General features: G+C 42.8%; 1 protein-coding gene across 1 annotated transcript in view; it reads left to right on the forward strand.

The window, feature by feature from the left end:
* The window catches only part of LOC126213321 (peroxynitrite isomerase THAP4-like), a 257176-nt gene that overhangs the window by 13740 nt on the left and 220167 nt on the right, over nt 1-23269 (forward strand). The window contains exon 2 of the mRNA XM_049941013.1: nt 21727-21938. The gene's annotated coding sequence lies outside the window, so the exon portion shown is untranslated. The remainder of the gene's footprint in view (nt 1-21726; nt 21939-23269) is intronic.

Genomic DNA, 23269 nt, shown 5'->3' on the forward strand with positions numbered 1-23269 from the left:
TCTGACTACAATCTATTGGTTATGAACTGTAGATTAAAACTGAAGAAACTGCAAAAAGGTGGGAATTTAAGGAGATGGGACCTGGATAAACTGAAAGAACCAGAGGTTGTACAGAGTTTCAGGGAGAGCATTAGGGAACGATTGACAAGAATGGAGGAAAGAAATAAAATAGGGGAAGAATGGGTAGCTTTGAGAGATGAAATAGTGAAAGCAGCAGAAGATCAAGTAGGTAAAAAGATGAGGGCTAGTAGAAATCCTTGAGCAACAGAAGAAATATTGAATTTAATTAATGAAAGGAGGAAATATAAAAATGCAGTAAATGCAGCAGGCAAAAAGGAATGCAAAGTCTCAAAAATGAAATCGACAGAAAGTGCAAAATGGCTAAGCAGGGATGGCTAGAGTACAAATGTAAGGATGTAGAGGCATATATCACTTGGGTTAAAATAGATACTGCCTACAGGAAAATTAGAGAGACCTTTGGAGAAAAGAGAACGACTTGCATGAATATCAAGAGCTCAGATGGAAACCCAGTTCGAAGCAAAGAAGGGAAAGCAGAAAGGTGGAAGGAGTATATAGAGGGTCTATACAAGGCCGATGTACTTGAGAGCATGTAGATGACGATGAAATGGGAGATACGATACTGCGTGAAGAGTTTGACAGAGCACTGAAAGACCTGAGTCCAAAAAAGTTCCCGGGAGTAGACAACATTCCATTAGAACTACTGACAGCCTTGGGAGAGCCAGTCCTGACAATACTCTACCATTTGGTGAGCAATATGTATGAAACAGGTGAAATAACCTCGACTTCAAGAAGAGTATAATAATTCCAATCCCAAAGAAAGCAGGTGTGAAAATTACCAAACTATCAGTTTAATAAGTCATGGCTGCAAAATACTAACAAGAATTCTTTACAGATGAATGGAAAAACTGGGAGAAGCCGACCCAGAGGAAGATCAGTTTGGATTCTGTAGAAATGTTGGAACACGTGAGGCAATACTGACCCTACAACTTATCTTAGAAGACAGATTAAGGAAAGGCAAACCTACGTTTCCAGCAGTTGTAGACTTAGAGAAAGCTTTTGACAGTGTTGACTGGAATACTCTCTTTCAATTTCTGAAGGTGGCAGGGTTAAAATACAGGGAGCGAAAGGCTATTTAGTATTTGTACAGAAACCAGATGGCGGTTACAAGAGTTGAGGAGCATGAAAGGGAAGCAGTGGTTGGGAAGGGAGTGAGACAGGGTTGTATCTTATCCCCTATGTTATTCAATGTGTATATTGAGCAAGCAGTAAATGAAACAAAAGAAAAATTTGGAGTAGGAATTAAAATCCATGGAGAAGAAATAAAAACTTTAAGGTTCACCAATTGCAGCAAAACGAGGATAATGGAATGTAATCGAATGAAATCGGATGATGCTGAGGGAATTAGATTAGGAAATGAGACGCTTAAAGTAGTAAATGAGTTTTGCTATTTGGGGAGCAAAGTAACTGATGATGGTCGAAGTAGAGAGGATATAAAATATAGACTGGCGATGGCAATGAAAGTGTTTCTGAAGAAAAAAATTTGCTAATGTCGAGTATAGATTTAAATGGAAGTATTTGTATGGAGTGTAGCCATGTATGAAAGTGAAACATGGACGATAAATAGTTTAGACAAGAAGAGAATTTAAATTTTTGAAATGTGGTGATACGGAAGAATGCTGAAGATTAGATGGGTAGATCACATAACTAATGAGGTACTGAATAGGATTGGGGAGAAGAAGAGTTTGTGGCACAACTTGACCAGAAGAAGGGATCGGTTGGTAGGACATGTTCTGAGGCATCAAGGGATCACCAATTTAGTATTGGAGTGCAGCATGGAGGGTAAAAATCGTAGAGGGAGACCAAGAAATGATTACACTAAGCAGATTCAGAAGGATGTAGGTTGCAGTAGGTACTGGGAGATGAAGCAGCTTGCACAGGATAGAGTAGCATGGAGAGCTGCATCAAACCAGTCTCAGGACTGAAGACCACAACAAGAACAACAACAGCTATGAATATCACTTCTCAGTACTAATTTTGAAACATTGTTTCTAATGTACAATAGAACATTGTAAATGAATAATTTTACTACTGTCTGACATTGCAATTTAATTAACAGAGGTTTACAGTCTTCTTTTTTACCAGAATCAGTAATCATTCTTAATGCTTTCTTCTGCAAAAGAAGAACGTCTTTTATGTGACAACTACTACCCTACAATAAAATTCCAGATGATATAATGCTTCGGAAGAATGCTAAATATGCTGATCGTACATAGTTTTCTGGAACATGTTATTTAAATTTTAAATTTCTAATTAGATAAATAACTTGTGAAAGTTACCAGACATGTTTTTGATGTGTGGTTCCCAGGACAATTTGTTGTCAATAGTAACACCTAAAAGTTTAATGATTTCTAATTCATGGTGGTTAGGAACCCCCATCAAGCTAAAGTAAAGTTCCTGGGTTTTACTGTCGTTTAGCAAGAAACCATTCGCTCTGAACCATAATGACGTTTGAGCAAGGGTATTTTCGGTCAATGTTTTCAGTGTGGCTAGATCTGAGCTTTTATTGATGAAAGTTGTGTCATCAGCATAAGATATTGTGTGGGAATTGATGAACAAAGGCAGATCATTAATCATTAACAGAAACAATAAATGTCTGAGCACTGACCCTTCTGGCACTCCAGACCTAACATAAACCAAATTTGATTCCTCTCTACCAATGCACACAACTTGTTGGCAGTTCTCTTGGAAAAATTTAAACATATTTACTCTGTTATGAACTATAAGTACCCTGCAAAAATTACCTGGTTGTACACTTCTCATTTTTTATTCATTTTTATTTACAGGTATGCCATGTTCACTTTAAAAAGGAAGATGTTATTTGGGAAACACGAATTTGTGATGAAAGGACAGGCCAGGTATTAGTTGCCCCCTTCAAAAAACCGCGCTTGAAGCCGGGTGCAGTTCCACTGTTATTCCCAAACTGTCCTCCTTACCTCTCAAAAGAAGAGAGCAGTTCTTCAGAACAGTTACCATTACATAACAAGGAAGTGGAATTGCCCTGTGAATTGAGGCCAGTTGAGACAAAGAGTGAGTTTCCGTATTTTGCTGAAAATTAGAAGAAATCCATCACCATTTTGTTGGTAAAAATTAAAGTATTTCATTTGTTAAGAAAAATTTGCAAGTTAAGACATTAGGAAAAGCTTCTTTTCCAAGAGAGGTAAATAATATTGATGAAATTGTAAGTATGTTGCAAGAGTTTTCAGGCAGAGATCCTGTGTACCCAGAAAGTTGCAAGAGTTTTCAGGCAGAGATCCTGTGTACCCAGAAAGTTGCGCAGACAACATAGTAGAGATAGTGACAGACAGTTGAGGAATGGTGGAAAATAAAACTGAAGAGTATGATAAGTAGATGTTAGAATTTGTGTGAACAATTTAGGCTTCTAAATGCCAAAATTTTTCATCATAGGTATAGTTCCACATTCATGATATTTTGTTCTTTACTATTATTATTGTTGTTGTTGTTGTATTTTCTTCGCTCATGCTTATAAATTCATATGCAGCAGTTCATTAATGAAAATACCGCATCCAAGTAGGATCTGCAGAAAGTTTTATTTAAATCCATGACAGTAAAGGCTTGAGGAAACAGAAATTTTGGTGCGTGACTGTTATTGTAGTGGTGGTGGTGGTTGTTGTCTTCAGTTCGAAGACTCGTTTGATGCAGCTGTGCATATACTCTGTCCTGTGCATGCCTGTGCATTTTTAAATAGCTACTACAACATACATCCTTCTGAATCTGCTTACTGTATTCATTTCTTTGTCTCCCTGTATGATTTTAACTTGCCATCCTTCCTCCAATATTAAATTAGTGAGCCCTTAATGTCTCAGAATGCATTCTACAAACCAGTCCCCTCTTCTAGTCAGGTTGTGTCACAAATTTCTTTCCATCCTAATTCTATTCACTACCCCCTCATCAGTTACATTATCTAACCATCTAATCCTCAGCATTCTGCTGTAGCACCACATTTCAAAAGCTTCTATTCTCTTCTCATCTAGACTGTTTATCGTCCATGTTGCACCTGCCATAGATGGCTAAACTAAAGACAAATGCCTTCAGAAAAGACTTCCTAAAGGTTAAATCTATATTTGATGTTAAGAATCTTTACTTCTTCAAAATCACTTGCCAGTCTACATTTTATATATCTCTACATCGGCCATTGTCAGTTATTTTGCTGCTCAAATAACAAAACTCATCTTCTACTTAGTGTCTTGTTTCCAATTTAATTCCCTCAGCATCACCTGATTTAATTCAACTGTGTAGTAACACTGTCACACTTTACGTCGCACTTCACTTAGCGTAGACTGGGACAGTGTCCTAGGCACGCCAGATGTGAACTGACCGGGCACGGCCCGTGCTGCCTGAGTTGTTGTTGCTGTTGTTGTTGTTGTTGTTCCACTGGCAGAGGTCGCGGCCAAATTCTCGCGTGCCCTCTGGTGGACACGACTACTTGCGGCAACTACCGTCCGTGACGCGCCGTGCCGAAGTGCGCTTCCCGTGATCTTTCCGGTGGCTACTGCACTCCTCCTCCTTCGGGGGGGTGAAGCCACTGTGATCCACTGCGTCGGAAGGTGGAGCGTCGGGCAGGAGCGATGACCTCCACGTCCATCGGAAGGCCGGAGTCGAGGGGATCTGCCAACCCTCGTGCCGGAACCTTTGAATACGGCTGGAAGTGACCCACACGAAGAGGCCCCCGTCGTCCCACCACCGGAGCCCGGGACAGAACGGGAGACAGGCCGTCAAACTCCGGATCCTGGTCCACCCCGGGAGGGGCAAGACCCAGTGGCGGGGACGATGGGGAAGGGACGACCACAGGTGAACCGGCCTCCTGAGAAACCGGGCCTGCGAGGGGGGCCGACTCTCGCCGGGGCATCGCTAACGATGTTGATGCCGGTGCTGGAGCTACTGGAGGCTGCCGAGGCTGAGAACCATCGCAGTGTGGCAGAATCACAGGAGGGAGGGGAGGTAGCGTCCCCGGAGAAACCGACACAGGTGCCGGCACTGGGGAAGCCGGTGCCCGAGGGGTCGGAGGGTGGGTGCCCAAACGTGGACGTAGCTGAGTTTGGTGATGACGTACCTCCCGGTCCCCCGTCTAGGTATAGAGCCGGCGGCCATTTTGGCGCAGGACCGCTGCCGGTATCCAATGTGGATTGCGACCAAACCCACGTGCCCAGACCGACATACCCGGTGGAAAGCCGGGTACTCCGTTTTGCGAAGACTGGCGAGGACCGGGCTGGAGGAGGTGCAGCAGAGTCCTAGGTTGGCGCCCGTGGAGGAGCTCTGGGGGTCTGCGTTCTCCCATCTGTGTGGTCCGGTATGCCGTCAGGAAAAACGTCAACACCTCCTCCGCAGGAAATTCGTGCACATACTTTTTCATCTGCATCTTAAATGTGCGCACCATGCGTTCTGCTTACCCATTCGATTGTGGATGAAAGGGGGGAGAGCAAACGTGCCGAATACCGAAGCGCCTACAAAAATCCTGGAAGGTCTGCGAAATAAACTGAGGTCCATTGTCCGAGACCAGGGTGACTGGCAGACCATCCACAGAAAAGATTTTTGCTAGTGCCTGGATTGCAACTTCTGAAGTGGTTGAGGAGCAGCGAACCACATACGGAAATCGGGAATAAGCATCAATGACAATGAGCCAAAAGCCATTGAGATACGGGCCCGCAAAATCGATGTGAACACGTTCCCATGCCTGGGTTGCAGGCGGCCGTGAAGAGAACGCTGACCTGGGAGATGCCTGTTGGCTCGCACACTGGGAACAGGCGGCTACCGAGTGCTCAATTTCTCTGTCGATACCGGGACAGTACACATGTCTGCGAGCCAAGGTTTTAGTACGGCAAACACCCCAGTGGCCCTCGTGTAATAACGTGAGGACTTCCCTTCTCAAACTTGCAGGAACAACCACGAGAGGAGCTGTATCATCGGTAGCCAGAAGGAGAACTCCTTCCAAGACGGAGAGGCGATCTCGTAGAACAAAATTATTACGAAGAGGGTTCGAGGCCCGGCCTGGAGGTCGGGATGACCACCCCTGCTGAATGAGGCGAACCACTTGCCGGAGAACCGGGTCAGCCGCCGTTTCCCTGGCAACTCTAGAACTAGTGATCGGGAAGCCATGAACCGCTTGGCGGGACGCCACATCCAAATGAAAACACACAATCTCCTCTCGATCGAACTTAGGATCCGGGCCCGCCGGAAGACGGGAAAGAGCGCCTGCATTGGCATGCTGTCCGGTAGGGTGAAAATGAATGTCATAATCGTACTTAGAGAGGAACAAGCCCCAGCGCTGTAGTCTGTGGGCCGCCCTATCCGGAATCTGAGAGGCGGGGCCAAATAACGATATTAACGGCTTATGGTCAGTGATTAACTGAAACTTCGTGCCGTACAAGAAAGGGTGAAACTTGGTAACAGCGTAGACAATGGCCAAAGCCTCTTTTTCCACCTGGGAGTAATGGGCCTGTGCGGGACTAAGAGTTTTAGACACAAACGCCAGTGGCTGCTCCGAACCATCCGCGTTGCGATGGGCCAGGACCGCCCCCACCCCATACTGCGAAGCATCTGTAGCCAGGACCAATGGCTTATGGGGGTCAAAAGTAGCCAAACAAGGCGCTGACGTGAGGAGGCCCTTCAACGAGGTGAACGCTTGCTCGCACGCAGGTGACCAATCAAAAGGAACACCCTTGTGCAGAAGGCAGTACAGAGGGCGGGCTATAGTAGAAGCCCTGGGAAGGAACCGGTGGTAATAGGCAATCTTGCCTAAAAAAGCTTGTAACTCCTTCAGCGAAGCGGGCCTCGGAAGGTCGACGATACCTCGGACCAAACTTCCTAGTGGCTGGACGCCCTGCTGAGAGATTGTGTAGCCCACTTACTCAATGGACAGTTGGAAGAAGTTCGACTTACGCAGGTTGCAACGCAAGCCTACGTACCTGAATTTGAGAAAGAGCGTGCGAAGGTTGTGCAAGTGTTCCTTTATGCTGTGGCCCGTGACAATTATGTCGTCCAGGTAATTAATACAATGAGGGATTGTCGACATGACGTGCTCGAGATAACGCTGGAATATCGCTGGGGCACTGGATATTCCGAAGGCCAACCGCTGGTAGTGGTAAAGGCCAAACGGGGTGTTGACAACCGCCAGCCGTTTGGCGCCCTCATCGAGAGGTATCTGATGATAAGCCTCCGAAAGATCGATTTTCGAAAAATATTGGCCTCCCGCCACGGCGGAGAACAATTCATCAGCACGAGGCAAAGGATAGGTGTCCACGCCAATTGGGAATTAATGGTGGCCTTGAAATCACCACAAAGACGTAATTTTCCCGAGGGCTTCCTGACAGTAACGAGGGGCGAAGCCCACTCACTAAAGGAAAAGGGAAGAACGACCCCCCCTGCTTTTACCTGAGGGCGGAGAGCCAAGGGGATCTGCCTCGCGCGTAGAAAACTCGGACGAGCCGACGCTTTCAACGTTAAGTGAGCTTCAAAGTCTGAAACACGCCCCAGGCCCTCCTCAAAGATATCTGGAAAGTCAGAGATCAAAGATTCCAATGAGTGATAGGGAACGTCTTCGGAGACCAACTGTATGGTGTCAGTGATAGAAAAACTGAAAGCTTGAAAGGCATCCAAGCCAAAAAGGTTATAAATAAAACAATAAAAGTAATAGGCCGAGTGACTGATTTGTAAGTCACGTCGGTAGTGAATTGACCCAGTAGGGGTATGAACTGTTTACCATAACCGCGTAGACGCCAGTAAACTGGCGCCAACGGGGGCGACCCAAGGTCAGAGTAAGTTTGTGCATTCAACAAAGAAACTGCCGCGCCCTTATCTACTTGCAGTCGTAATCGGCGTGACCGAACCGACACCTCGATGAAGAGTTTGTGTGCCGATGCATCGGGAGCCTGGCCTGATGAAACTTCCTGAATGTCAATGTCCGTGTCCTCTGTAACTGCTTCCTTCGATTCTTGTGAGGCCGAGTGGCAAACTTAAGCAATGTGTCCTTTTTTATTACATTAGTGACAAACGGCCCAACGTTGGGGGCACTCTGACTGATCGTGACGTATATAGCACGACGCACAGGACGGTAACAGGGGCCGGCGGCCGGAACTCTGTTTACGCGCCGTGCGGGAGTGGTTGTAACGGCCGGATTGTACCGCTCGCGCGTCGTCCACCCCGGACGCAGTGGACGCGGCCACACCACCCTGAACCGCTGCGACGTGCCACGCTTCCAACTGTTGACCTGCGGCGAGAGAGACTTCGTACGATTGACCAATGGACAGGACTTCCTCGAGGGAAGGGTCTTCCAACTGCAGGCCCCGTTGCCGGACCTCCCTATCAGGGGCCGAACGAACAATGACATCGCGTACCATAACGTGGGCGTACGACTCTCGCGACTGCTCCGTGACAAAACGACACTTGCGACTAAGACCGTGCAGGGTAGCGGCCCACGCTCGGTAAGACTGATGGGGCTGTTTCTTGCATTGATAGAACTCGACCCTAGCCGCTACAACATGCGTGCGGCGGCGATAATATGAAGACAGCAATGAACACAATGCGTCAAAAGACAAGGACGAGGGTTCCTGCAACGGCGCTAGCTGCCGCAAAACTTGATACAGCGAGGGAGATATCCGAGACGAGAAAAGAGCACGACATACCTCCGCATCGGCAACATGAAACGCCTGGAAGTGCTGCCGAAGGCGATGTTCGTATGCGTCCCAATCCTCCGCCGTCTCGTCATACGGGGGAAAGGGAGGAGGGAACGGCGCCGAAGCAGACTGTGTGGAGAGCAACGCCGGAAGCACTTGTTTCGTGGTGGCCACGAGCTCCGTCTGCTGCTCAACCAAAACCCGCACTAAATCCTCCGTGCCGTGGATGAGCTGTGAAACCAGAACGACTGCGCAACACGCGAAAGAACGACCCTACTCGTCGCCAATTGTGTAGTAACACTGTCACGTTTTACGTCGCACTTCACTTAGCGTAGACCGGGACTGTGTCCTAGGCATGCCAGATGTGAACTGACCAGGCACGGCCCATGCTGCCTGAGTTGTTGTTGTTGTTGTTGTTGTTGTTGTTGTTGTTGTTCCGCTGGCAGAGATCGCGGCCGAATTCTCGCGTGCCCTCTGGTGTACGGGACTCTACTTGCAGCAACTACCGTCCGTGACGCGCCGTGCCGATGTGTGCCTCCGCGATCTTTCTGGTGGCTACGGCAAACTGCATTCCCGGGGCCTTGTTTTGCTTTTGTTGACATTCATTGTGCAATGTTTTTTCAAGACACTGTCCATTCCATTCAACTGTTCACGCCACCTTTGCCATCTGTGATAGAAGTGCAGTGCCATCGGCAAACTGCAAAGTTTTGATTTCTTCTCCCTGAACTTCAATTCCTACTCCAGTTTTTCTTCAGTTTCCTTTGTTGCTTGTTCAACATACGGACTGAATAACATGGGGGATAGGCTACAACCCTGTCCAACTCCCTTCACAACCACTGCTTCCATTTCATGCTCCTCTACTCTTTGTAACTGCTGTCTGGTTTCCATACATGTAACAAATCATTTTTTGCTGTCTGTGTTTTACTGTTACTACCTCCAGAATTTCGAAGAGTGTACTCCAGTCAACACAGGCAATGGATTTCTCCACATCTACGTATGCTGTAACTGTAGGTTTGCCTTTGCTTAATCTATATTCCAAGATAAGTTGTAGGGTCAGTATTGCCTGATGTGTTCCAACATTTCTCCACAATCCAAATTTATCTTTCCCAAAATCAGCTTTTACCAGTTATTCCATTCTTCTGTAAATAATGTGTGTCAATATACTGCAACCAAGACCATTAAACTGATGCTTCAACAATGTAGGAAAAGACAAGTTGCTACTTACCATAAAGAAGACATGTCAAGTTGCAGACAAGCACGATTAAGACAGTCACATAAAGCTTTTAGCCACAGCCTTCGTTAGTACGACACACATTCGCATACACATGCAAGCGAGCGAGCACACCTCACGCACACACGACCACTGACTCCAGCATCTTGGGCCAGAATTCGGCCAAAGTAAGAGTGATTTCAGGTGTGCCGCAGGGGAATGTCGTAGAACCGTTGCTATTCACAATATACATAAATGACCTTGTGGATAACATCGGAAGTTCACTTAGTCTTTTTTGCGGAAGATGCTGTGGTATATCGAGAGGTTGTAACAATGGAAAATTGTACTGAAATGCAGGAAGATCTGCAACAAATTGACGCATGGTGCAGGGAATGGCAATTGAATCTCAATGTAGACAAGTGTAATGTGCTGTGAATACATAGAAAGAAAGATCCCTTATCATTTAGCTACAATATAGCAGGTCAGCAACTGGAAGCAGTTAATTCCATAAATTATCTGGGAGTAGGCATTAGGAGTGATTTAAAATGAAATGACCATATAAAATTAATTGTTGGTAAAGCAGATGCCAGACTGAGATTCATTGGAAGAATCCTAAGGAAATGCAATTCAAAAACAAAGGAAGTAGGTTACAGTACACTTGTTCGCCCACTGCTCGAATACTGCTCACAGGTGTGGGATCCATACCAGATAGGGTTGATAGAAGAGATAGAGAAGATCCAACAGAGAGCAGCGCACTTCGTTACAGAATCATTTAGTAATTGTGAAAGTGTTACGGAGATGATAGATAAACTCCATTGGAAGACTCTGCAAGAGAGATGCTCAGTAGCTCGGTACGGGCTTTTGTTGAAGTTTCGAGAACATACCTTCACCGAGGATTCAAGCAGTATATTGCTGCCTCCTACGTATATCTCACGAAGAGACCATGAGGATAAAATCAGAGAGATTAGAGCCCACACAGAGGCATACTGACAATCCTCCTTTCCAATAATAATACGAGACTGGAATAGAAGAGAGAACTGATAGAGGTACTAAAGGTACCCTCCTCCACACACCGTCAGGTGGTTTGCGGAGTATGGATGTAGATTTAGATGTAGATTGTGGAGTTGGCAGGTGCGCACGTGTGTGTGTGTGTGTGTGTGTGTGTGTGTGTGTGTGTGTGTGTGTTTTGTTTTTCCTGATGGAGGCTGTGGCTGAAAGATTTATGTGACAGTCTTTTAATTGTGCCTGTCTGCTACTTGACGTGTCTTCTTTATGGTAAATAGCAATCTGGCTTTTCCTGCATTGTTGATAGTCCTAAACTAATAGTTAAGTAATACTGACACATCAACACCTGTTTTCTTTGGAATTGGAATTACTGTATTCTTCTTGAAGTCTGAGGCTATTTCGTCAGTCACATACATCTTTCTCAGCATATGAAAGAGTTTTGTCATGGCTGGTGCTTCCAGGATTATCAGTAATTCTGAGTGAATGTTTCCCTTGACCTTGTATTAATTAATTGGGACAATTACAATTTTGTTAGTCTTTGGCATGATAAGTCATCCTGTGAAACTTTATTAAATGTCTTCTCTGCCTAGAACAGCCAGTTAGGAATCCCTCTCATGATGTGACTATATTGGGTCTAATGGCTGCAGACAGATCTGACCTCTTTCAGGATGTCCACATCCAAAGTGGTAGATTAGATTAGATTCAGTTTTCGTTCCATAGAACCAAAAAATGAGATGATTCTCAGGTGTGTGGAACATGTCAGAAAGTATAACATAAAAACATAAAACATTTTAATACAATACTTACTGTCCTGATCATTTGTCAGGAGATTGTCGAACTAGGTGAATGCAATGTGGTAAACTGGAACAGCCAATATTTACAGAATTAACATGCTGCCGAATGAAACATTATTATGCACTATTAAGGGGCTCCGGAACGCCCTATACTTGCAATGTTAAAATAATGCTTATAAATTACATCTTTCCTCACAAAGTATTTTAGGTAGGAAGTTGAACTTTTTACAGATTATTTATTGGAATATGGGCTACAACTTAAGACAGGGATTTTACAAAATTTTAGTTCAGTTATTAAAGATGATTTTTTTTTCAATTGTAATGAAAATTCACAACATTTTTTTGCAATTTTTTATTTATATATTCAAAAATATACAGTTTTTTTGGAAAAAGGCTGTGTTAAATTATGCAGACGGTACTGTGTAACATTTACTGAAAGTTTGAAACAAATATGTTTGGAAGATCCTTAGAAAACATGTAATTAGTATGAGAAAATAAAAGTTTTGGGAATCGAGCGACAAAGATTGGATTAACTTTTTAGTGCATTCCAGGTCCATAGGATGGATTATCTTCATCCTCTGCAAACTCCTCCTCCAGCTTCCTCTTGTTCCTCCTCCTGTTTACTCTTGCTTGTATTTCTAGACTCTTTACAGCCCTGTGTGCAGCCTGAAGATGTTCCTTGTCTAAAGCAAGCATCGCTCGTACCATGTTAGAACCTATCTTCATTCCCATATTTCTAAATACCTTTGGCTTTCCAACATTTCTCCTTTTCTTAAAAGCCTTCAGAGGATTTCTAATAACTTTACTTTTACTCATTATTATACTTCAACAAAACAGAGACTCAAGAAACAGAATTAATTACGAATATTTTCGAGATAACGACAGAGTAAATAAACATGAAACAATCGACAATCACGCCAGCGATATATATTGAACCATCACAGGTTAGCCACAGCACATACTTTATCTCACATCACTAAAATGTACCTGATGAACACGGACGTTAATAATAACACCATTTGACAGCAGTTTAACAGCGCCACAGTGGGTCACGCCCATGTAGAACACATTTCAAAAAAAATTTAAAAATAGTTGTAGTCTTCGGAATTGAATAAATTATATATCTATTAAAAGGTAATAGTCTGCATATTCAGAAAACGCAAAAAAGTAAAAATTGAACTTTTCATGATTTTGAGCCTTTCCGGAGCCCCTTAATAAATTTGTCACACAGTAAATACCTAATCTTGACTCTAGTGACCAAGTGTTGTCAAAACTGAAATCTAACAGATATTTTTACTTAAGCTGGCTTAACAGTCTCCGTTAGGTTATTCATCTATGGAGTAGTAGGAATTGCCTATCAAAAAGTCTCTCAAAATCTGTTTGAACCGCACTTTGTCAGTGACAATGATGTGGTTGTGGCAACAATGATTACCAAAGTACAAAGGACATCTAAAACAAGCAGAAAGATATATATGTTCAGTAAACTAGTTAAAAAATCAGTAATATCATATCTCAATAAGGAACTTGGAAGTTTCAGCACAGGTCGGTAGCATGTAGAGGAACTCTCACTTAGGTTTAATAGAATAGCCAATCACGCACTGGATGGGTATGTACCCAGTTGAACAATTCATAAGGGAGGGAACCTCCATTGTACCATGGTATACAGTCCTGTAAAGAAACTTCTAAAAAAACAGAGATTATTGTATAATAGGTGCAAAATGAAGCATAGGGTTATAGATAGAGGGCTGCTGAATGAAACACATTTGGCTGTGATGAGAGCAATGCACGATCCCTTCTACGACTACGGTAGCAGAATATTGTCAAATGACATTTCGCAAAATCCAAAGAAATTTTGGTCTTGTGTAAGGGTTGTTAGTGGCACCAGAGTTAGTGTCTAGTCCCTACTGAATGAATGAGAAAGGAACTGAAATTGAGGGTAGCAAAGCAAAAGATGAAATGCTCAACTCCATTGTCAAATGGTCCTTTACAAAGGAAATCTCAGTAGAATTGACCCAATTTAAGCTTTGTACCACTGAAAAGATGAGTGAAGTAAATATTAGTGCCAGCAGTGTTGGGAAACAGTTGAAATCGTTAAATGGAACAAAGCTCCAGGTCCCAGTGAAATACCTGTCAGATCCTATACTGAATTTGCAGCTGAGTTAACCCCTCTTCAAACTATACTCTGTTGTAGATCGCTTGAACAAAAAACTGGCCCAGTTTTTGGGAAAAGGCACAGGCCACACCTGTGTATAAGAAGGGTAGTAGAAGTGATCCACAAAATTACAGTTCAATATTTTTGACCGATTTGTTGTAGGATCTTAGAACATATTCTGAGCTTAAACATAATGAGGTATGTAAGTCTGTAGGTTTCCCTTTATAAGAGGAAAGAGGATGTGACACTCGTCTCTGAAAATATGATGCGGCGTAATAACCCAGAAGATTTTAACTTCAGTTATAATGTATCTTGAACAGAATGACCTTCTCAATGCCAACCGGCGTGGATTCCGAGAACATCAATTACGCGATAAGTCACACAAATCTGAAGGCTGTAAATTCAGCTTAGGGATTACAATTACAAGTAACCTAAATTGGAACGATTACATAGATAATATTGTGGGTAGAGCAAACCAAAGACTGTGATTCATTCGCAGAACACTTAGAAGGTGCAACGGGTCTACTAAAGAGACTGCTTACACCACGCTTGTCCGCCCTATTCTGGAGTACTGCTGTGCGGTGTGGGATCCGCATCAGGTGCAACTGACGGATGACATCAAAAAATTACGAAGAAGGGCAGCTCGTTTTGTATTATCGCAAAATAGGGGACATAATGTCACGGACATGATCCATAAATTGGAGTGGCAATCATTAAAACTAAGGCATTTTTCGTTGCGACGGGACCTTCTCATGAAATTTCAATCACCAATTTTCTACTCCGACTGCAAAAACATTCTGTTGGCACCCACCTACATAGGGAGAAATGATTGTCACGATAAAATAAGAGAAATCAGGGATCGCACAGAAAAATTTAAGTGCTCGTTTTTCCCGCGTGCCGTTCGAGAGTGGAACGGTAGAGAGACACTTTATTGTGAATAGCAGAGTACTCATGTAGATGTGTTAAACTCAACTTTCACTTTTTTCACATGACGTGTTGAAAGCTTTATATCAAGCAAACCAGGTAGATAAAGTGTCTTTTGATTTCCAAAAAGCATTTGACTCAGTACCGCACCTATTCTTATTGTCAAAAGTATGTTTTTATGGGGTATCAAGTCAAATTTGTGACTGGACTGGGAATGTTTTGACAGAGTGGACACAGCATGTTATCTTGGATGGAGAGTCGTTGTCAGATGTAGAAGTAACTTCGGGTGTGCCACCAGGGATTGTGTTGGGACCCTTGCTGTTCATGTTGTATATTAATGAGCTTGCAGACAATATTAATAGTAAAACCAGGCTTTTTGCAGATGATACAGCTATATCTAGTAAACTACTATCTGAGAGAAGCAGCATAATTATTCAGTCATATCATGAGAAGGTTTCAACATGGTGCAGAGATTAGCAACTTGTTGTAACTGTCCAGAAATGTAAAATTACGCACTTCGAAAAAAAAAAAAAAAAAAAAAAAAAAAAAAAAAAAAAAAAAAAAAACATAGTATCCTGTGACTGTTGGAATCGGCCAACTCATACGAATACCTGGGTCTAACACTTTATAGGGATATGAAATGGGATGATCACACAGGTTTAGTCATGGGCAAAACAGGTGGTAGGCTTCAGTTTATTGATAAAATACTGGGAAGTGCAATCAGTCTATGTGGTGTCACTGCCAGATGCCACACTTGCTAGGTGGTAGTTTTAAATCGGCCGCGGTCCATTAGTACATGTCGGACCCGCGTGTCGCCACTGTGTGATCGCAGACCGAGCGCCACCACACGGCAGGTGTAGAGAGACGTACGAGCACTCGCCCCAGTTGTACGGACGACATTGCTAGCGACTACACGTACGAAGCCTTTCTCTCAATTGCCGAGAGACAGATAGAATAGCCTTCAGCTAAGTCCATGGCTACGACCTAGCAAGGTGCCATTAACCATATCTGGAGAGAGTCTCACTTGTATTATCAAGAGCAATGTACAACAAGAAATTAAAGTTAAGTATACGAGAAGCTCCGTTCTTTTCTTTATAGATTTCATCACGTATCCTGTTTCAGACTTAACGCAAGACGGCGTGAGTTGACACGTGCCCTTTCGGCTACTTCTCAGTGTGGCGTAGCAAGCTTGTTACGCCACAACAGTCTACAAAAGAGATTGCTTACAAATCACTCGTGTGACCTATCCTAGAATGTTGCTCAAGTGTGTGAGACCCATACCAGATAGTACTAATTGGGCATATTGAACATATACAGAGAAGGGCAGCACAAATGGTCACAGGTTTGTTTAATCCATAGGAGTGTGTCCCAAAGATACTGAAGGAGCCAAAATGGCAGACTCTTGAAGACAGACATAAACTATCCCGAGGAAGTCTATTAACAAAGTTTCAAGAACCAGCTTTAAATAATTACTGTATGGATATACTGCAACCACCTATGTATCACTCACACAGGGATCATAAGGACAAGATTAGAATAATTGCTGCACACCCAGAGGCATTCAGTCAATCATTCTTCCTGCGCTCCATATTTGACTAGTAACTAGTATACTGGAACACACCTTCTTCTGTACACCTCCCAGTGGTTCACATTGTATAGATGTGGGTAGATGTATTGAATTAGGTCTGTCAGTGCTTTGTCAAATTCTTCTCACGCTATCACATCTCCTAGCTCCGCTTCATCTACTTCCTCTTCTCTTTCTTTAATACTGTCTTCAAGTTCAGTTCTCTTGTATAGCTCCTCCATATATTTTTCCGTTTTCCACTTTTCTGTTGCTTGCTTAATACTGGTTTTCCATCTAAGCTCTTCATATTCGTATACCTGAATATCAGTGGTTGCTGCTCACCATATAGCGGAGATGCTGAGTCACAGAGAGGCACAACAAAAAGATTCTCACAAATATAGCGTTTGGCCGTTAAGGCCTTTGTCGACAATAGACACACACAGTTACAAAATCGCAACTCTCACACACCACTGCTGTCTCAGCATTTTGTGTGTGTGTGTGTGTGTGTGTGTGTGTGTGTGTGTGTGTGTAGCATCTCCACTATATGATGAGTAGCAATCTTCCTTCTCATAATATTGTTACATTCCATCCTGGAGTTTCCATTGTTTGAATATCAATGGTGTTAATATTGTTTTGAATGTAAATGAAGTTGATCTATATTCTTATCTGGGATAAGGGGCGAAGGGGAGGTTTGCGATGTAGGGGCCAACAAAATCTATGTTGTTGTTGTTGTGGTCTTCAGTCCTGAGACTGGTTTGATGCAGCTCTCCATGCTACTCTATCCTGTGCAAGCTTCTTCATCTCCCAGTACCTACTGCAACCTACATCCTTCTGAATCTGCTTAGTGTATGCATCTCTTGGTCTCCCCCTACGATTTTTACCCTCCACGCTGCCCTCCAATACTAAATTGGTGATCCCTTGATGCCTCAGAACATGTCCTACCAACAGATCCCTTCTTCTGGTCAAGTTGTGCCACAAACTTCTCTTCTCCCCAATCCTATTCAATATTTCCTCATTAGTTATGTGATCTACCCATTTAATCTTCAGCATTCTTCTGTAGCACCACATATCGAAAGCTTCTATTCCCTTCTTGTCCAAACTAGTTATCGTCCATGTTTCACTTCCATACATGGCTACACTCCATACAAATACTTTCAGAAACGACTTCCTGACACTTAAATCTATACTCGAAGTTAACAAATTTCTCTTCTTGAGAAATGCTTTCCTTGCCATTGCCAGTCTACATTTTATATCCTCTCTACTTCGACCATCATCAGTTAATTTGCTCCCCAAATAGCAAAACTCCTTTACTACTTTAAGTGTCTCATTTCGTAATCTAATACCCTCAACATCACCCGACTTAATTCGACTACATTCCATTATCCTCGTTTTGCTTTTGTTGATGTTCATCTTCTATCCTCCTTTCAAGACACTGTCCATTCCGTTCAACTGCTCTTCCAAGTCCTTTGCTGTCTCTGACAGAATTACAATGTCTTCGGCGAACCTCATAGTTTTTATTTCTTCTCCATGAATTTTAATACCTACTCCGAATTTTTCTTTTGTTTCCTTTACTGCTTGCTCAATATACAGATTGAATAACATCGGGGAGAGGCTACAACCCTGTCTTACTCCCTTCCCAACCACTGCTTCCCTTTCATGTCCCTCGACTCTTATAACTGCCATCTGCTTTCTGTACAAATTATAAATAGCCTTTCGCTCCCTGTATTTTACCCCTGCCACCTTTAGAATTTGAAAGAGAGTATTCCAGTCAACATTGTCAAAAGCTTTCTCTAAGTCTACAAATGCTAGAAACGTAGGTTTGCCTTTCCTTAATCTTTCTTCTAAGATAAGTCGTAAGGTCAGTATTGCCTCACGTGTTCCAGTATTTCTACAGAATCCAAACTGATCTTCCCTGAGGTCGGCTTCTACTAGTTTTTCCATTTGTCTGTAAAGAATTCGTGTTAGTATTTTGCAGCTGTGGCTTATTAAACTGATTGTTCGGTAATTTTCACATCTGTCAACACCTGCTTTCTTTGGGATTGGAATTATTATATTCTTCTTGAAGTCTGAGGGTATTTCGCCTGTTTCATACATCTTGCTCACCAGATGGTAGAGTTTTGTCAGGACTGGCTCTCCCAAGGCCGTCAGTAGTTCCAATGGAATGTTGTCTACTCCGGGGGCCTTGTTTCGACTCGGGTCTTTCAGTGCTCTGTCAAACTCTTCATGCAGTATCGTATCTCCCATTTCATCTTCATCTACATCCTCTTCCATTTCCATAATATTGTCCTCAAGTACATCGCCCTTGTATAGACCCTCTATATACTCCTTCCACCTTTCTGCTTTCCCTTCTTTGCTTAGAACTGGGTTTCCATCTGAGCTCTTGATGTTCATACAAGTGGTTCTCTTATCTCCAAAGGTCTCTTTAATTTTCCTGTAGGCAGTATCTATCTTACCCCTAGTGAGACAAGCCTCTACATCCTTACATTTGTCCTCTAGCCATCCCTGCTTAGCCATTTTGCACTTCCTGTCGATCTCATTTTTTAGACGTTTGTATTCCTTTTTGCCTGCGTCATTTACTGCATTTTTATATTTTCTCCTTTCATCAATTAAATTCAATATTTCTTCTGTTACCCAGGGATTTCTACTAGCCCTCGTCTTTTTACCTACTTGATCCTCTGCTGCCTTCACTACTACATCCCTCAAAGCTACCCATTCTTCTGCTACTGTACTTCTTTCCCCAATTCCTGTCAATTGTTCCCTTATGCTCTCCCTGAAACTCTGTACAACCTCTGGTTCTTTCAGTTTATCCAGGTCCCATCTCCTTAAATTCCCACCTTTCTGCAGTTTCTTCAGTTTTAATCTACAGGTCATAACCAATAGATTGTGGTCAGAGTCCACATCTGCGTCTGGAAATGTCTTACAATTTAAAATCTGGTTCCTAAATCTCTGTCTTACCATTATATAATCTATCTGATACCTTGTAGTATCTCCAGGGTTCTTCCATGTATAGAACCTTCTATCCTGATTCTTGAACCAAGTGTTAGCTATGATTAAGTTATGCTCTGTGCAAAATTCTACAAGGCGGCTTCCTCTTTCATCTCTTAGCCCCAATCCATATTCACCTACTACGTTTCCTTCTCTCCCTTTTCCTACACTCGAATTCCAGTCACCCATGACTATTAAATTTTCGTCTCCCTTCACTATCTGAATAATTTCTTTTATTTCATCATACATTTCTTCAATTTCTTCGTCATCTGCAGAGCTAGTTGGAATATAAACTTGTACTACTGTAGTAGGTGTGGGCTTCGTATCTATCTTGGCCGCAATAATGCGTTCACTAAGCTGTTTGTAGTAGCTTACCCGCGTTCCTATTTTCCTATTCATTATTAAACCTACTCCTGCATTACCACTATTTGACTTTGTGTTTATAACCCTGTAGTCACCTGACCAGAAGTCTTGTTCCTCCTGCTACCGAACTTCACTAATTCCCACTATATCTAAATTCAACCTATCCATTTCCCTTTTTAAATTTTCTAACCTACCTGCCCGATTAAGGGATCTGACATTCCACGCTCCGATCCGTAGAACGCCAGTTTTCTTTCACCTGATAACGACATCCTCTTGAGTAGTCCACGCCCAGGGATCCGAATAGGGGACTATTTTACCTCTGGAATATTTTACCCAAGAGGACGCCATCATCATTTAATCATACAGTAAAGCTGCATGCCCTCGGGAAAAATTAGGGCCGTAGTTTCCCCTTGCTTTCAGCCGTTCACAGTACCAGCACAACAAGGCCGTTTTGGTTATTGTTACAAGGCCAGATCAGTCAATCATCAAGACTGTTGCCACTGCGACTACTGAAAAGGCTGCTGCCCCTCTTCAGGAACCACACGTTTGTCTGGCCTCTCAACAGATACCCCTCCGCTGTGGTTGCACCTACGGTACTGCTATCTGTATCGCTGAGGCACGCAAGCCTCCCCACCAACAGCAAGGTCCATGGTTCATGGGGGGGAACAAAATCTAAATTTTCAGTATTTCGTGAAATTATTGAGCAAATTCAAAAACTTCAAATTCTCTCATAACCTACTCATTAAGAGGTATAATCTCATGTTATTTTAACACAATAAGGCAAGTATTACAGTTGGTACGCTGTGTTAATTTTGAAGCAGAGTAATGGGCAGTGCACAAATACCTGAACTTTATTTGTCCCGTGTTCTCATCCCGTATGGTAAGTCTCCCTTGACCTGCAGTTCTGGGTGAATTTCCCGAAATCTACCCCTTTTCGTAGACCTCACCAGTCCTTTTCCGTCGCCCTTCTTCCTTGCCCTTCAACCACTCCACCTGAAGGAGGAGCCACTGTCTCCGAAAGCTTGCCAATTACAACAGTCGTTTATGTGTGTGTTCTGCCGCCGCTTAGTGAGTAGATTGTTATCTATCCAATTAAATAATTTTGTCAATAATTGATTGTTATATTTATCTACTATATGTTTCACGGAGATGCTCGTGCAACATGCACCTTTTTTTAAAAAATTAGCACACTTTGGAATCAAAACTGGACTGCTCCCACGGAAGGGGAGCATTCTCCTACAAAGCCATGCTGCCCATTGAAGAAGAAGAAGAAAAAAGAATTTGCTGTAAGGTACTAACAACACTAGGAAAACTCCAAAGTTAGTTTCCTCGAGCATATTTGAGAGTTGATTGGAACTCATAGGGAATGATACTATATGACTTATGAACTTCAGTTACCCTGAAAATAAAAATGAAAATATAAAACAGCTTTGGCTGCTGTCTTGCAGCAGGTTGGCCCCCACAGTGTGATTCCACAGGCTACTCAGCCCGGCTTCTTGTTGTGATGTCTGAAAGGGAAGATGTTGGCGCAACAATGCATTCTGCATCCATCAGTCATATTTGTTCCCAAATTAAAGTCCCAGTGATCCCTCTGTGGTTCTTTTTGATATTTTTGAAGCCATTGTTCGAATATTCCCAGCTGCATCTCCTCTGTGGTGATGGTGGTGGTAGTACCATTTGTTTCTTGGTTTTTGTTCTGACATTGTTATAATTTTGTATTGTTCAGTTATTTTGTCCATTGGTCCATTTGTCCTCTGTGGTGATGGTGGTGGTAGTACCATTTGTTTCTTGGTTTTTGTTCTGCCATTGTTATAATTTTGTATTGTTTAGTTATTTTGTCCATTGGTCATTCTTCGAGGTTTGGATTTCCACCGAGCATACAGCTTCATGTTATCGACACAGTATAACATTGTCTGCCGATCGCTAATTCCTCCTCCCGCCCCAATCCCCTCCCGAATTTACTACACCACTTAACCATTCACTCTGTAGTTAACATGATTAATTTTCTTATATTATAGGCACGGTGAGGGGAAGTGTGCAAGGTCACACCTCCCGTCAATTTGACCACACTTACGCTCGGCGTATTCCTTCCAAATCGATGACAGATTTTGAAGATGTTGCGGATCCTAATCAAAGTCGGACAGCTGCAAGACACCAAATTGTAGCTGAAGCACCCAACGGAAAAGTCTCTCACTGTGGAAGCCGTGTGGTGCCAAGTAGTTTCACAAAGGTAGTAAGCATCAGTTCATTTCACATATGTAATGTATCACAGTTGTTCTATGACTTTTGTGAATGTACTGTAATCCTTCATAGTTAGTTGTCATACCCGGTCATTGTATTTGCTTGCTCAAAAATCTCTCTTGTGCATCCGTGCATAGAATAGTGATTGATTTTGGAGGTTTACAACAGGTCATAATCCACAAACACTTCCTCATTGTGATCGGGGTCTGTGTGGCAAAAAACAGTTAATACATATTATTTAAGTTTTATTCTTGAAGTATTGCTTATTAATTATTCTCCCCTACTCTTGAATTAACTATCATCTGGATTATGCAAACATGAACACTTATTACATAATCATGTACCGGTGTATTTTCTGAGTGGAGATATCATTACACTGAAAAAATCTAACAGCTTTTTTGTAAGAGTTCAGATATACACATTCTTGAGCATATTCTCGATTAATGATTTTTGACGTTGCATACTCCGAGGCTCCTATTAACCTGACTGTGCAGTGATGGAAGCTCCATGTTGTAACTCATACTTATGGTGATGTAGAAGTGTCTGCTGGTGCACTTCAACCAGTACAAGCTGCCCGAGGTGTAACTCAAACAAATACTGCATTACAAAACAAGTATTTGCACTACCACATAATGTCATCAAGATAAATGATATCATTGGTGCCATAGTGGGTAACCTTGGTGGGGAGTGATGAAATATGCTCATGTATTTTAGAACAAACTTCGGCAGAAATCATGTTCTTCTTGAGATTTTTACCTCGTTTACCTTGAGAAATGAGATCGACAGGAAGTGCAAAATGGCTAAGCAGGGATGGCTAGAGGACAAATGTAAGGATGTAGAGGCTTGTCTCACTAGGGGTAAGATAGGTACTCCTTACAGGAAAATTAAAGAGACCTTTGCAGAGAAGAGAACCACTTGTATGAATATCAAGAGCTCAGATGGCAACCCAGTTCTAAGCAAAGAAGGGAAGGCAGAAAGGTGGAAGGAGTATATAGAGGGTTTATACAAGGACGATGCACTTGAGGACAATATTATGGAAATGAAAGAGGATGTAGATGAAGACGAAATGGGAGATAAGATACTGCGTGAAGAGTTTGACAGAGCACTGAAAGACCTGAGTCGAAACAAGGCCCCGGGAGTAGACAACATTCCATTAGAACTACTAATGGCCTTGGGAGAGCCAGTCCTGACAAAACTCTACCATCTGGTGAGCAAGATGTATGAGACAGGCGAAATACCCACAGACTTCAAGAAGAATATAATAATTCCAATCCCAAAGAAAGCAGGTGTTGACAGATGTGAAAATTACCGAACTATCAG

The sequence above is a fragment of the Schistocerca nitens genome, chromosome 11 (assembly GCF_023898315.1).
Source record: "Schistocerca nitens isolate TAMUIC-IGC-003100 chromosome 11, iqSchNite1.1, whole genome shotgun sequence".
Taxonomy (NCBI): domain Eukaryota; kingdom Metazoa; phylum Arthropoda; class Insecta; order Orthoptera; family Acrididae; genus Schistocerca; species Schistocerca nitens.